This window comes from Hipposideros armiger, unplaced genomic scaffold (genome assembly GCF_001890085.2).
Source record: "Hipposideros armiger isolate ML-2016 unplaced genomic scaffold, ASM189008v1 scaffold_177, whole genome shotgun sequence".
Lineage (NCBI taxonomy): Eukaryota > Metazoa > Chordata > Mammalia > Chiroptera > Hipposideridae > Hipposideros > Hipposideros armiger.
This window is the reverse complement of record NW_017731527.1, coordinates 815,801-827,802: the sequence shown is the minus strand read 5'-3', so window position 1 is coordinate 827,802 and position 12,002 is coordinate 815,801. Positions and strand designations below refer to the sequence as shown.

The 12,002-nt window shown below is 33.0% G+C and overlaps 1 protein-coding gene across 2 annotated transcripts in view; it reads right to left on the bottom strand.

The window, feature by feature from the left end:
- The window catches only part of MGAT4C (MGAT4 family member C), a 728,413-nt gene that overhangs the window by 477,404 nt on the left and 239,007 nt on the right, over positions 1 to 12,002 (bottom strand). The gene's annotated exons all lie outside the window — the stretch shown is intronic.

Below are 12,002 nucleotides of genomic sequence, written 5' to 3'. Positions count from 1 at the left end.
TCTCTCTCTCTCTTTCTCTTTCTCTCATCTCTGCTACTATTGTCACCTTTTCTTTTCTGACTCCCCTTCCTCCCTCCTTCCCTTATAAGGGCCCTTGTGATTATATTGGATCTACCTGAATAATCCAAAATAAATGCCCTCATTTTAGGATCCTTAACTTAACCACAGCTGGAAAGACACTTTTCCCATGTAAAATAATATATTCACAAATCCAGGGATTAGGATGTAGATATATTTATGAGATCATTATTATGCCTGCCACCATTAGACAAGAAACTTATTTATTTATATATGTATTTATTATTTTTTTCTATATACCAGTGTGTCTCAACCTCCTAATGACATTTTGGGCTGATAATGCTTTGTTGTAAGGTTGGGGAGAAGATGTCCTGTATATTGTAGAATGTTCAAGAGCATCTTTCATTCCTATTTAAAATGTCAGTAACATTCTTTCTTCCCCAGCTATGACGACAAAAAATTTCTCCAGATATCACCAAATACCCCTTGGCCCCAGTTTGAAATCACTACTCTAAACTCTTTTCTTTCTTTTCCTACTTTTTCCATAACTTGGTGTAACAGACCAGCATGTATCCAGTGCTAAATTAGGAATGTAGGAATTAATCTTAACTCCTTCTCTCCCTTACGCTCACAGCCAATGATCACTAGGACTGCCAACCCCACCTCTTTGCTCTCTTTCTATCACCCTCACCACTACCATTTTAGTCTTTTTGTTTTTTGTTTCCATCACCTGGATTATAACAATGGTCTCCTAACCATTGTTCCTGACTCTACCACCATCTGCATTTCATTTTTTATTTGTCCTTCATGGTCTCACTCATTGTTGCTTGCTAACTCCAACCATACTCTCTAGTGGTTTTAGTATCAAAATCGTTCATGCTATCTGTGGTAACTGAATTGAATACTGGCCTTCCCTTTAGTATAAATTACTGTCAAATAGACAAAGTTGTCATCATGAATTCCAATTTTTCAGAACAATTGTTGCTTTTTTCTCTTATTTCATCTGAATACTGCTTATAAAAATAAATTGTTTCCAATTTATAAGTAATATATTAATTTTAAAGATTATAGTTTCAATAAGGTTAGAAAAAATATAAATGTGGCTTTTGATAAATATAATGGGATGTTCAAATTATTAAAAAATATACTTCCACTGACACATACATAATGCCTATGCAAATTACATGTACAAATGATATTTCAAGTCTATAATTATTTTTGATCTATCGAAAGAAGACAAATTTTGCACTCAAAAATTATTATATGGGTGTATTTTTTAAATGTTGCTCTTACATCCACTTAAAGAGCCTTGAGTGATCATTTTAAAATTTTTAGCCATTAAAATAAAAAAAAGTATGCAAATATGGAGTAATGCAAGCAATGCAGTGTATTTGTTTATGAAGGAAAAAAGGAAGTATCATATAACATTGAAAGAATAAAACTTGAGAATTGTTTTAGGCCAAACAATCATTTGTATCATTATAGTCTTTCTTTCAAAAACCTTTTCATCATAATAACCTAGAATTATTTCACATATACTTCACTAAAATATATTAACAGAAATTTTTTCTTGTCACTTGATCATTCACATTCTTGTTCTACAAATATCAGTCTTCAGACTGAAAAGATCATCATTGTTTAAAAGCCTTTTGGTAAAGAATGTTTTTATATTTCAGTGGCATTCATAGATGCCATTATTACTGTTTTTTAACTAGACAACAAATGTAATACTAGTTTCAAAATAAAAAAAATATCAATAGAGTTCACATTAATCATGATTTATATTTGCTCTTTAATACCATTTAAGTATATATTTTTTCAGTTTATTATGATTTTAGAATATTGTATAAACCAACTGTATTTATTTAAGCCACTGCTATGAACTAATTCTTAATTATTCTTACTGGAGGTGGTATTTCCTGAAGTACCTAGTTGTTTTTCAGTGAATAAGTAAGTGCATAACTGCAGTGAAATAATAAAGTTTAATTATTCAAGGACAAATATTACAGGTTGCATTAATGAGATTTTTATATTTCCAAATTTTTAACCAGTTTTATTGTAGTAAGTATTGTTCTAAAAAGAAAACGAGGGCCTGCCGAGTGGCGCATTGGTTAAGAGCTGGCTTGAGACACCAGCTCTGAGCAGCAGGGCCCCAGTTTGGATCTCACATGAGGGCCAGTGATGCTGCACCCTCTACAGCTAAGATGGTGAACAGCAGCTCAACCTGGAATGAGGTTGCCATAAGTCGCTGGTAATGGCGTAGGCTGCAGTGGATCTGCATTGGGCTCCAGTAAGCTACTGTGAGCTGCCGGCAGCCGGCATGAGCTGCCAAGAGCCGCCGTGCGTGGCCATCCAGTGGCCTGTGACCAATCTGCCTCACCTGGGAAGAGCACAATGATAATACCAATGTGGGCCAGTGAAGCAACGTCCTCCACAACTAGACTGAAGAACAAAAGGACAGGAACTTGTCTGTTCCCTTTCCCCGATTCCCCAACGCTGTTCCCCTCCCCCAATTCTCCATAAAATCTTTAAAAAATAAAGAAAAGAAAACCACTTTCAGAATAAAGAGAAAACTAGAAGACTAATGAAAATAAAAGGAAAAGGAAAGGAGGAGAAAAGGGAGAGACAGTTTGAGAGATTAAGTATGAAAATATATTTCCATTAATTTTTCAAGCAATTTTCTTCAAATCATGGTTTTCCTAAGAATAATTTATAAATGTCCTAACTAATGAAATATATCTTCTGTTTCCTGGATACATCTCAGAACATTATTTTATGTTAAAAATTGGAAAGTTAGAGTACCCTGTTGTAAACATTGTTTTTCTAAAAGCAGAAACATTTTCCCTAGGCAAAATAAATAATGGTGTTGATCCTTGAATTGCTATTAATCAAAAAAATAAAATATTTTTCTTTTCTAAATGAGTATTTACAGACCAAAAATTTCACACATTATAGGCATGTTTTAGGAGGAAGAAAAAAACAGCTTTGTTTTTTAAATCTCAAAACAAAATTTTCTGTTTAAAAGACTTGTTCAAAAGCAAGATTTATTAAGCTTTAGTCCAGCTATAACTCCTTAAATTTTAGCCATATCCATATATTACTCCAATGTGATTTACTTAATATTTTCCTTTAGCTCAAATCACTCTTTCCTTGTTTAATTTTAATAATAATATTTATTAATTCATGAGTTTGATAAGCTATATTTTTCAATATACATTAAACTAAAATAATTTTTACTTTTAAAATAAATTTTATACTTGCAGTGTTGTCTACAGTGGTATATTTAGGAAGCCATTTTTTGTGGAAAACAAATTTAATTCAATGTAAACAATTTTCAATTTTACATAGGTAAAATCAGAGGTCTGTGACATGCAGGTTTTTTATCAGCAGGAAGAAAGATGTAGATACTAAGACATTCATTAAAGAAAAATGTATATAGGTGCCAAAATTTGAATTCAAAGTAATGGAACTGGAAGTGTTGCTTATCTACTCTTTAAAGAAATCCCTAGTAGATTAGGAATATGTGGTAAATTCTTCATGAATACAATATAAGTGTGTGTGTGCATGCACATGTACACATGCATGCATGAGTGTGTTGTGCACACATGTATCATTTGTATTATCAGCTTTAATCCTACATTAGAATAGATAATAAATAGTTAACTATGAAAGGCTTTAATCTTACCTGAACAAGAAACTCAAAGATAATGCCCACATTGCTGCTAGAATGTTAAACATTCTTATATAAATTTAAGGTCTAAGAGATGAAATATAGATGAGGCATTTAGATTTCTACCCAGATTATCAGAAGCTCTTTTAAAAGATAGTTCACACTAAGTGCACAGTTATAAATCCTACTTAAAATAACTCACTTTAAGTTGTGTTTTTATAGCTAGATTTTTTATAACCTTTATTAATAAAATAATGTTCCTTTCAAAAACTTACGGAGATAATTTGTGGCATTTTACGATGCTATTTAAACCATATCTTACATTTACTTGTTTTAACCTGATATGTGTGGGACAAAAATGTTTAATATTCCATGTTTTCCATATCAAATTAGATAGAAAGACTTTCTTAACTTGAAGAATATTTTTACTTACTAAAGATTAGCTTCCACCATTTGAACAAAGTATTAAACAAAAAATAGAGAGATATTTAAAAATAACATATATATACATATATATGTATATATATACATATATATGTATATATATATGTGTGTGTATATATATATATGTATATATATATGTATATATATATATATATATATATATTCTTAGATCAAAATAAAACACACATATCAACTTAACTGGTCAATTTCTAACCTGAAAAATACTTCTATAAATTTTGAGAAAAACCTTTATCTCTTTTTTTGTTTCATATCATATCCCATTTGCATTGAATCATTCATGCAATCCTATAATTTCTATAATAAATACATCCTAAATAGTTCTGATTATGTCACTCCACTGCTCAAAATCTTTTAAGGATACGATTGAAGGACACCCTTTTTACTATCATGCCTGCCGACCTTTATATCATTTCCCACAAATCGTCTGTATAGCTCCTATTGTTGGGCAGACATACAATGCTCTGTTCTCTCATGCGATCTCTGTCTGTCCTCTTGATTTATTGGGTTGTAGGAAAAGTCATGACATATTTTTTTCTATGTTTTTCATTGCAAAAATGCATCATGACTTTTCCAACAACCCAATATAATGTTCTTTCCCTAGCTTGTTTTGTTCACTTGAACAACTTCTAATTATTATACAAGCCAATTCCAAATCCAACTCCTCTATTAAGTTGACACTGGCTTGCCCACACTTAATCAAGCAGTGTCCTGTGCTCTTCTTAATGGAGCCTAAATTAAGATATCTGTCAACAAATCACCTCTCTCTGTCTCTGTCTCTGTCTCTCTCTTCCTCTTTCCTAAAAATAGTGGGGACCTTTAGGGCAAGGATATTATTTCCTAATTTAACCATCAAAAGCATGAGAAAGGTAGCTATGTAGCTACTTGTAAGTTCATTCAAACTAGAATGCTATTTTTTGTATAGATAGGATGAGTGTGTGTATCTTTCCTTCAGCCTACTCCCTATAAGAGCAGAGGCATTTACTCATTACTTAACCTACATACCTCTGTTTCTTTTGTTTTTCTCAAAAATTTTTATCGTTGTTGTGGTACAATACACATAAAATTAATGTATATCTTAACTATTTTAAGTAACCATCATCCATCTCTAGAATTAGTTTCATCTTGCAAATCTGAAACGCATATCCATTAAACAATAACTCTCATCCTTGCCCCCACCCCTCTTGGTGGCCCTTGATAACTACAATTCTACTTTCTGTTTCTATGAATTTGACTACACTAGTTCCTTATGTGAAATCATATAGTATTTTTCTTTTCCTGTCTGGCTTATCTCACTTAATATAATGTTCTTAAGGTTTATTCATGTTATTGCACATGTCAGAATTTCCTTCATTTTTAAGGCTGAATAATATTCCGTCATTTGTATATATCATACTTTGTTTATCCATTCATCTATCAGTAGACACTTAGGTTGCTTCCACCATTTGGCTATATCGAATAATGCTGCTATNTAATTTAAATTTTATAAATCCATAATTATTAATTTTGGCACTATTTATAAACTTTCCACTGTGATGTTAACTTCTTTTTCTTCTTTTAATTCTCAACATTTATTCCGTGTGTGTGTGTGTGTGTGTGTGTGTTATTGTGTCTGATTTCCTAGATTTTATAGGAGTTTTTCCATTTCATCTAAATATTCTATTTAATGACATATACTTTTTTTATAGTATCCCTTTATAACTCTTTATTTTAGCAAAGTGACAGTACTGTTCTCTCTTTTATTTTTGATTCTAGGGATTTAAATATTCTCCCTTCATTTCTTGGTCAATCTAGCTACAGGTTTGTCATTTTAAAAAACCTTTTCAAAGAGCCAGCTTTTGGTTTCACTGATTTTTCTCTACTGTTTTCCTATTTTTATTTCAACAGGTACACTCTGATGTTTATTCTTTTCTTCCTTATGCTAGCTTTAGATTTAATTTGCTCTTCTTTTTCTATTGTCATAGGTTGAAGTTTAGGTTTTTGATTTGATATCTTCTGTCTTTTCCAGTATAGATATTTACAACTATAACTTTTCCTGTAAGTGCTACTTTAGCTACATCTCATACATTTTGATATGCTGTGTCTTCATTGTCATCCATCTCAAAGAATTTTTCTAATATCCCTTGTGATTTTGTTTTTGACTCATCTGTTATTTGGAAGTATGTTGTTTAACTTCCACACATTTGTAAGTTTCCCAAATTTCTTTCTAATTATTGATTTTTAATTGTATTCCATTGCTGTCAGACATCATACTTTTTAATTATTTCTCAATATAATTTAAAAAATATATTGAGGTGTGTTTTTCTGGCCTAGGACATGGTTACTGCTGATGAATATTTCATGTGCTCTTGAGAAGAATGTGTATTCTGCTCTTGTTCAGTGGAGTGTTCTGTAAATTTCCATTAGGTCTAGTAGGTAGGTGTTTGAAGTCTGTTCTACATCTTGCTTCTTTCCCTGGGACAAAATCTTCAAACCATACCTCTGATGTTGACGGTGGTAGAGGTAGAGACAATAGCCTGATTCTGTCTTAGTGACACTTTCACTTTAGAATCTCAGAACTTGGTATATAGGGACGGAGTAGCCACAGGTCTTACGGTTCCCCTCTCTCAGAATGGAACCACCAACACCAAAGCTGGGGCAAGAATGTTTGGAGTCTCAGTTTACTCAGCAGTGCCATACCCAAGGTAGAGCTTTTGTCCCATGAATATGGACTGGGCAGAAGAAGGAAGCTCCCCTCTCAGCTGTACTAACCCAGAACTTATCCTCAGTAATAGGTAACTAATGGAAGGATGAGAAATTATGATGTTCTGCCTTCCTGGGAGGAAGGCCAACTGGGAGATTTTGGGACAGGGAGCCCCATGGTTTTGGTTGTTTCAGTCTGGAGTAAAGTTTATATTTAACTAAGCAGAAAAGGGCTGGCACAGGCCTTGGTTAAAATACCACTGAATCACAGTTCTCATCAAATTTTAGATTCCCTTAAATTAATGTTTCTCCATTTGCTGTAATCCCATAGAGCCACTTCCACAGAATATAATACTTTTTTAAGGTTGTATTTTGTACACTCTCATATGTTCTTTTTCAATAGTGCTGGCATGATTTTTGGGAAAGAGCATTTTTTTAAATTCTATTTTGAATTTATATATCATGAGTCACAATATAAATTATCATCAATAATAATGATAACATAATCAGGTAATAAAAAATGCCTCGTTTTAAAATATTTCTCAGATTAAAATGAATCAGTACAAAAACAAACAACAACAAAAAATACTTTACACCTTGGGATGCTATTAACCATTTTGTGGTTCGTTCTACCACTGATTCACAGGCTCCATCAGAAAGTCTTCCCATAAGCATTGCTTGTGGACTCCCTGCTGGCCCATGGGCATCTTCAACAGTCCGTATGCCCCACCCCAGTTCATGGCTGGCTCCTGGCACATGCTCGTGTGGACAATGAGAGAGCCTTTGTAGATAACCCGTCCAACTCAGTGAGATTGGGAGAAGACACACAAACTTGAGCACTTCAGGGTACTGCCTAGGTAAAACAAACATGGGGCTCACAACACCTGGCCTGAATTTGTGAGATTGAGAGAAAACATACAATCTTAAGAATCCCCCTAACACCCCAAGAGGGAACATCAAGTGTGGGACAGGAATATACCAAGAAAAGATCTAAGACTAGCTGGAATAAGAGGTTAAAGTAACTCTCTCCAAAGCCAGTCAGTAAAGACCATAGGAGGTGATTGCTTCTTCAAATGTGAAGACAGCAATGCAACACTTTGAGTAATGCAAAAAGTCAAAGAAACATGGCACTACCAATGGAGCACAATAACTTTCCTGTAACTGACCCTAAAGAAATGGAGATTTATGAATTTCCTGGCAAAGAGTTTAAAATGATTGTTTTAAGGAAGCTCAGCAAGCTACAATGGAACACAGGTAGACAACTCAATAAAATCAATAAAACAATTTGTGAACAAAAGAAGAGATTCAACAGAGACAGAAATCATTAAAAAAATTCTAGATCCAAAGAATAGAATTTATCAAAATGAAAAACGCAGTAGAGAACATCAACAACAGTCTTGAACAAATAGCAGAAATAATCTGTGAACTGAAAGACAGAATATTTGAAACTATCTATTCAGAGAAGAAATGAATAAAGAGAAAAAAAAAAGCTTAGGTGAATTATGGGGAACATTCACAAGAAACAATATCCTCATTATGAAAGCCCAGAAGGAGAAAATAGTGAAAATGGCAGAAAATGTATTTAAAGATATAATGACTGAATACTCCCCATATACTCTGGGGAGAGATATAGACATGCAATTACATGATAACATAAGACCTCATACAAATCTGACCAAAAGAGGATGTCACTGAGACACATAAAACTGTTGAAAATCAAAGACAAACAATATATATATATATATATATATATATATATATATATATATATATATATATATATNTCCTATGTTTAAATTTTTGAGAAACCACCAATCTGCTTTTCACAGCAGCTACCAATTTTAAATTCCCACCAACTGTGCACAGAGTTCCATTTTCTCTATATACTCTTGAACATCTTGCAAACACTTTTATTTTCCATCTTTTTAATATATTTTTAAATTTTTATTTATTTGTTTATTTTATAGTAGCCATCCTAATGGGTGTGGGATGGTATCTCACTGTGGTTTTGATTTGCAGTTCACTAGTGATTAGTGAAGTTGAACATCTTTTCATGTGCTTGTTGGCCATTGGTATTATCTTCTTTGGAGAAATGTCTATTCAAGTCCTTTACCTTTTTTTAATCAGGTTGTTTGATTTTGTTGTTGAGTTTTAGGTGTTCTGCATGTATCTTGTATATTAATACTCTATCAGCTAATGATTTGCAGATATTTTCTCCCATTACATGAGTTTCCTTTTTACTCTATCGATAGTGTCTTTTTTTATCTTTATTAAATTTATTGGGGTAACATTGGTCATTAGTACCTAATAGTACCTAGTTTTTTGAGATTGTTGGAATGAAAAAATAAAACATCACAGAGGCTAACACATGGTAAGTGTGAAAACAATCCTAGCTATTTTATTATTGTTTTATAATTACCAAAGCATTTACATGTGGTCATAATAACACATTTTTTTAATATACAGAAAACAATCAGAGACTAAGAGACAAAATGAACTAAAGGTATTATTATCTGAAGGTTGTGTGCTTCTTTCATTTTATCTGTATGAAAACTGCGCCACAAGGAAGTTAAGTAACTTGCCCATCATCCTACAGTCCAGGGATATGAAAGTGTGAGAACTAAAGTCCATTTTATTTAGTCATCGTTTGATTTCATTTACTGTCACACATTCAAAATACACTTATTGAACTAATTTTGATGGTTACATACAAGCCCATTTTAAATATATAATTGTAGGACTTCCTTATCACCACAACCACTACCACCATGTCACTAAAATAGGAGCTTTATAAGGACAGGGATGATGTTAGCTATCATGAACACTGTAAAGAGTTCCTTGGCAATTGGCACGTGTCACTAAAGATGATAGAATAAATACATATATATTCATTTCAGTGTTCTTGAAAAGAGTGCCTCACACGAACATCTAAGCTAACTTTTTAGTTTTTATTATTTAATTTTCTAATAGCTTGACTAACATAGTTTGCCTCTCAAAATTCTCACTATCATCATTAATATCCAGAACTCATTGACTGCATGTTACTGTAAAATTAAACACATTTAACAAGATACATTATCCTTGCACCTTTTTTGTCTTATGTACGAGTAAGTTCCTCAATACCTTCAAAGTCTTGCAAATGTAGAAACGAAGAAACTGCTCTTACATGATACTCTTAAAAAACCTACTCTGAGACTAGACCCTATACAGGCTCTTATAGGGTAAATTGAATAATCTTTTCCTAGGAACTATATTTCAGAATTACTTTTTTTTTCATTTCCTAAATAATCAATTATATGGTAATTAGCATATCTCCTTTCCCCCATTCCTATTTTTTTTCTTTCTCCCACCTTCCAACCATAATTATGGTACAGGTATCTATGTTTTAGGATATGTATATCTAGATAGATGATAGATAGATAGATAGATAGATAGATAGATAGATGATAGAATCTACCACCTCAAAAAAAATAATAAAATAAAACCCTCTATCCATGAGCTTTTAGTTCTACATTTACACAGGGAAGTTACTTCTGCTCTCAAAGCACCCAATGCAAACTTCAAATTTATTACCTACCATATTAACAAGTGATTATTGTTTATTAATTATACTTACTGAATGATATATACTTATTAATTTTTTGCAGTATCAGCACTTGGCTCACAGCCTCAGACACACACACACACACACTCACACGCACACACACAATATTTTTTCTCTGAACCACAAAATACATTTTCTAACCCCAAACAATAATTGCTTAATTTATTTTGCAATTAAATTATTCTATCAATCTTATAGTAATATTGTCAGCTATTATATTTGGAACCAGTGAATTCCTCTATAGTGCATGTTAAAATGTTTAAGGCTAGTGATGTACATACGAGGCCTGACAATTAAATTCTCGGCCTTGTTAGAATGATGTTGCTAAAATTTTATGATATCAGAGGGATTATTAATTATGAATTTGTAACTGGACAAACAGTTAACCAAGTTTACCATTTGGAAGTGCTAAAAAGGCTGTGTGAAAAAGTTAGAGGACCTGAACTTTTCGCTAACAATTCATGGCTCTTGCATTACAACAAAGCACCAGCTCACAGGGCACTGTCTGTGATCTGTCCCCCAATGACTTCTCTCATGACCCAAAGATAAAGAAAATATTGAAAGGAAGACATTTTGATGACATTCAGGGCATCAAGTGTAATACGACGACATCTCTGATGGCCATTCCAGAAAGAGTTCCAAAATTGCTTTGAAGGGTGGACTAGGCGCTGGCATCAGTGCATAGCTTCCCAAGGGGAGTACTTTAAAGATGACTATAGTGATATTCAGCAATGAGGTATGTAGCACTTTTTCTAGGATGAGTTCATGAACTTAATTGTCAGACCTCCAATATGGGTGCATTAAATCTCATATAGATTAATAATTTTCTTATTTGGTTCATAAACAGCAAAGTGAATGCAATTAGCAATATATGTTGCTCACATGATTAAAAATTGTTTCTCATTTAAGCTAATAATACTTACCTTCATTGATTGTGCAATTAGCATGTTCTAGGCAAGTGTTTTTTATAATTGCATTGAATCTTTGCCACATTTTTATTATGTTATTTTTATTGGTGAGGGATTTGAGGGTTACATAAGTTAGATAACATGCATAATATTATCCATTATTTTCCTAAATCTCATCTTTGAGTAATACTCTTTTTGTAAGGTGATAAAATGACTATATCTACAGTTGGATGAAATATGCTAAGTCAGTAAGCTGGTTTGCTATCTCACTTCAAAGCCAAAGCCTTAGGATACTCAGGGCTGCTATCTTGTTTTTAGTCACACACACACACACACACACACACACACACACACACACACACACACACACACAACCTGCTGACTTCATTTCCTCCTACTCATGTCCCCGTTCATCCATGGCACCTAAACTGACCCCCTTGTCATTTCCAAACTTGCTAAACTCTCTGTTGCCAAGTGGTTTACTTTTTTTTTTCTTTTAATCATTTTTTATTATGAAATACACATTTTTTTGAATTAGTTTCAGCTGTACAACACAGTGCAGTAGTTATACATTTTACCCCTCGAGGTGACAACCCACCTCCCCCAATCCGCTGCCCCACTTCCCCCCCCAATATCATACATATCTATTACAATTCCC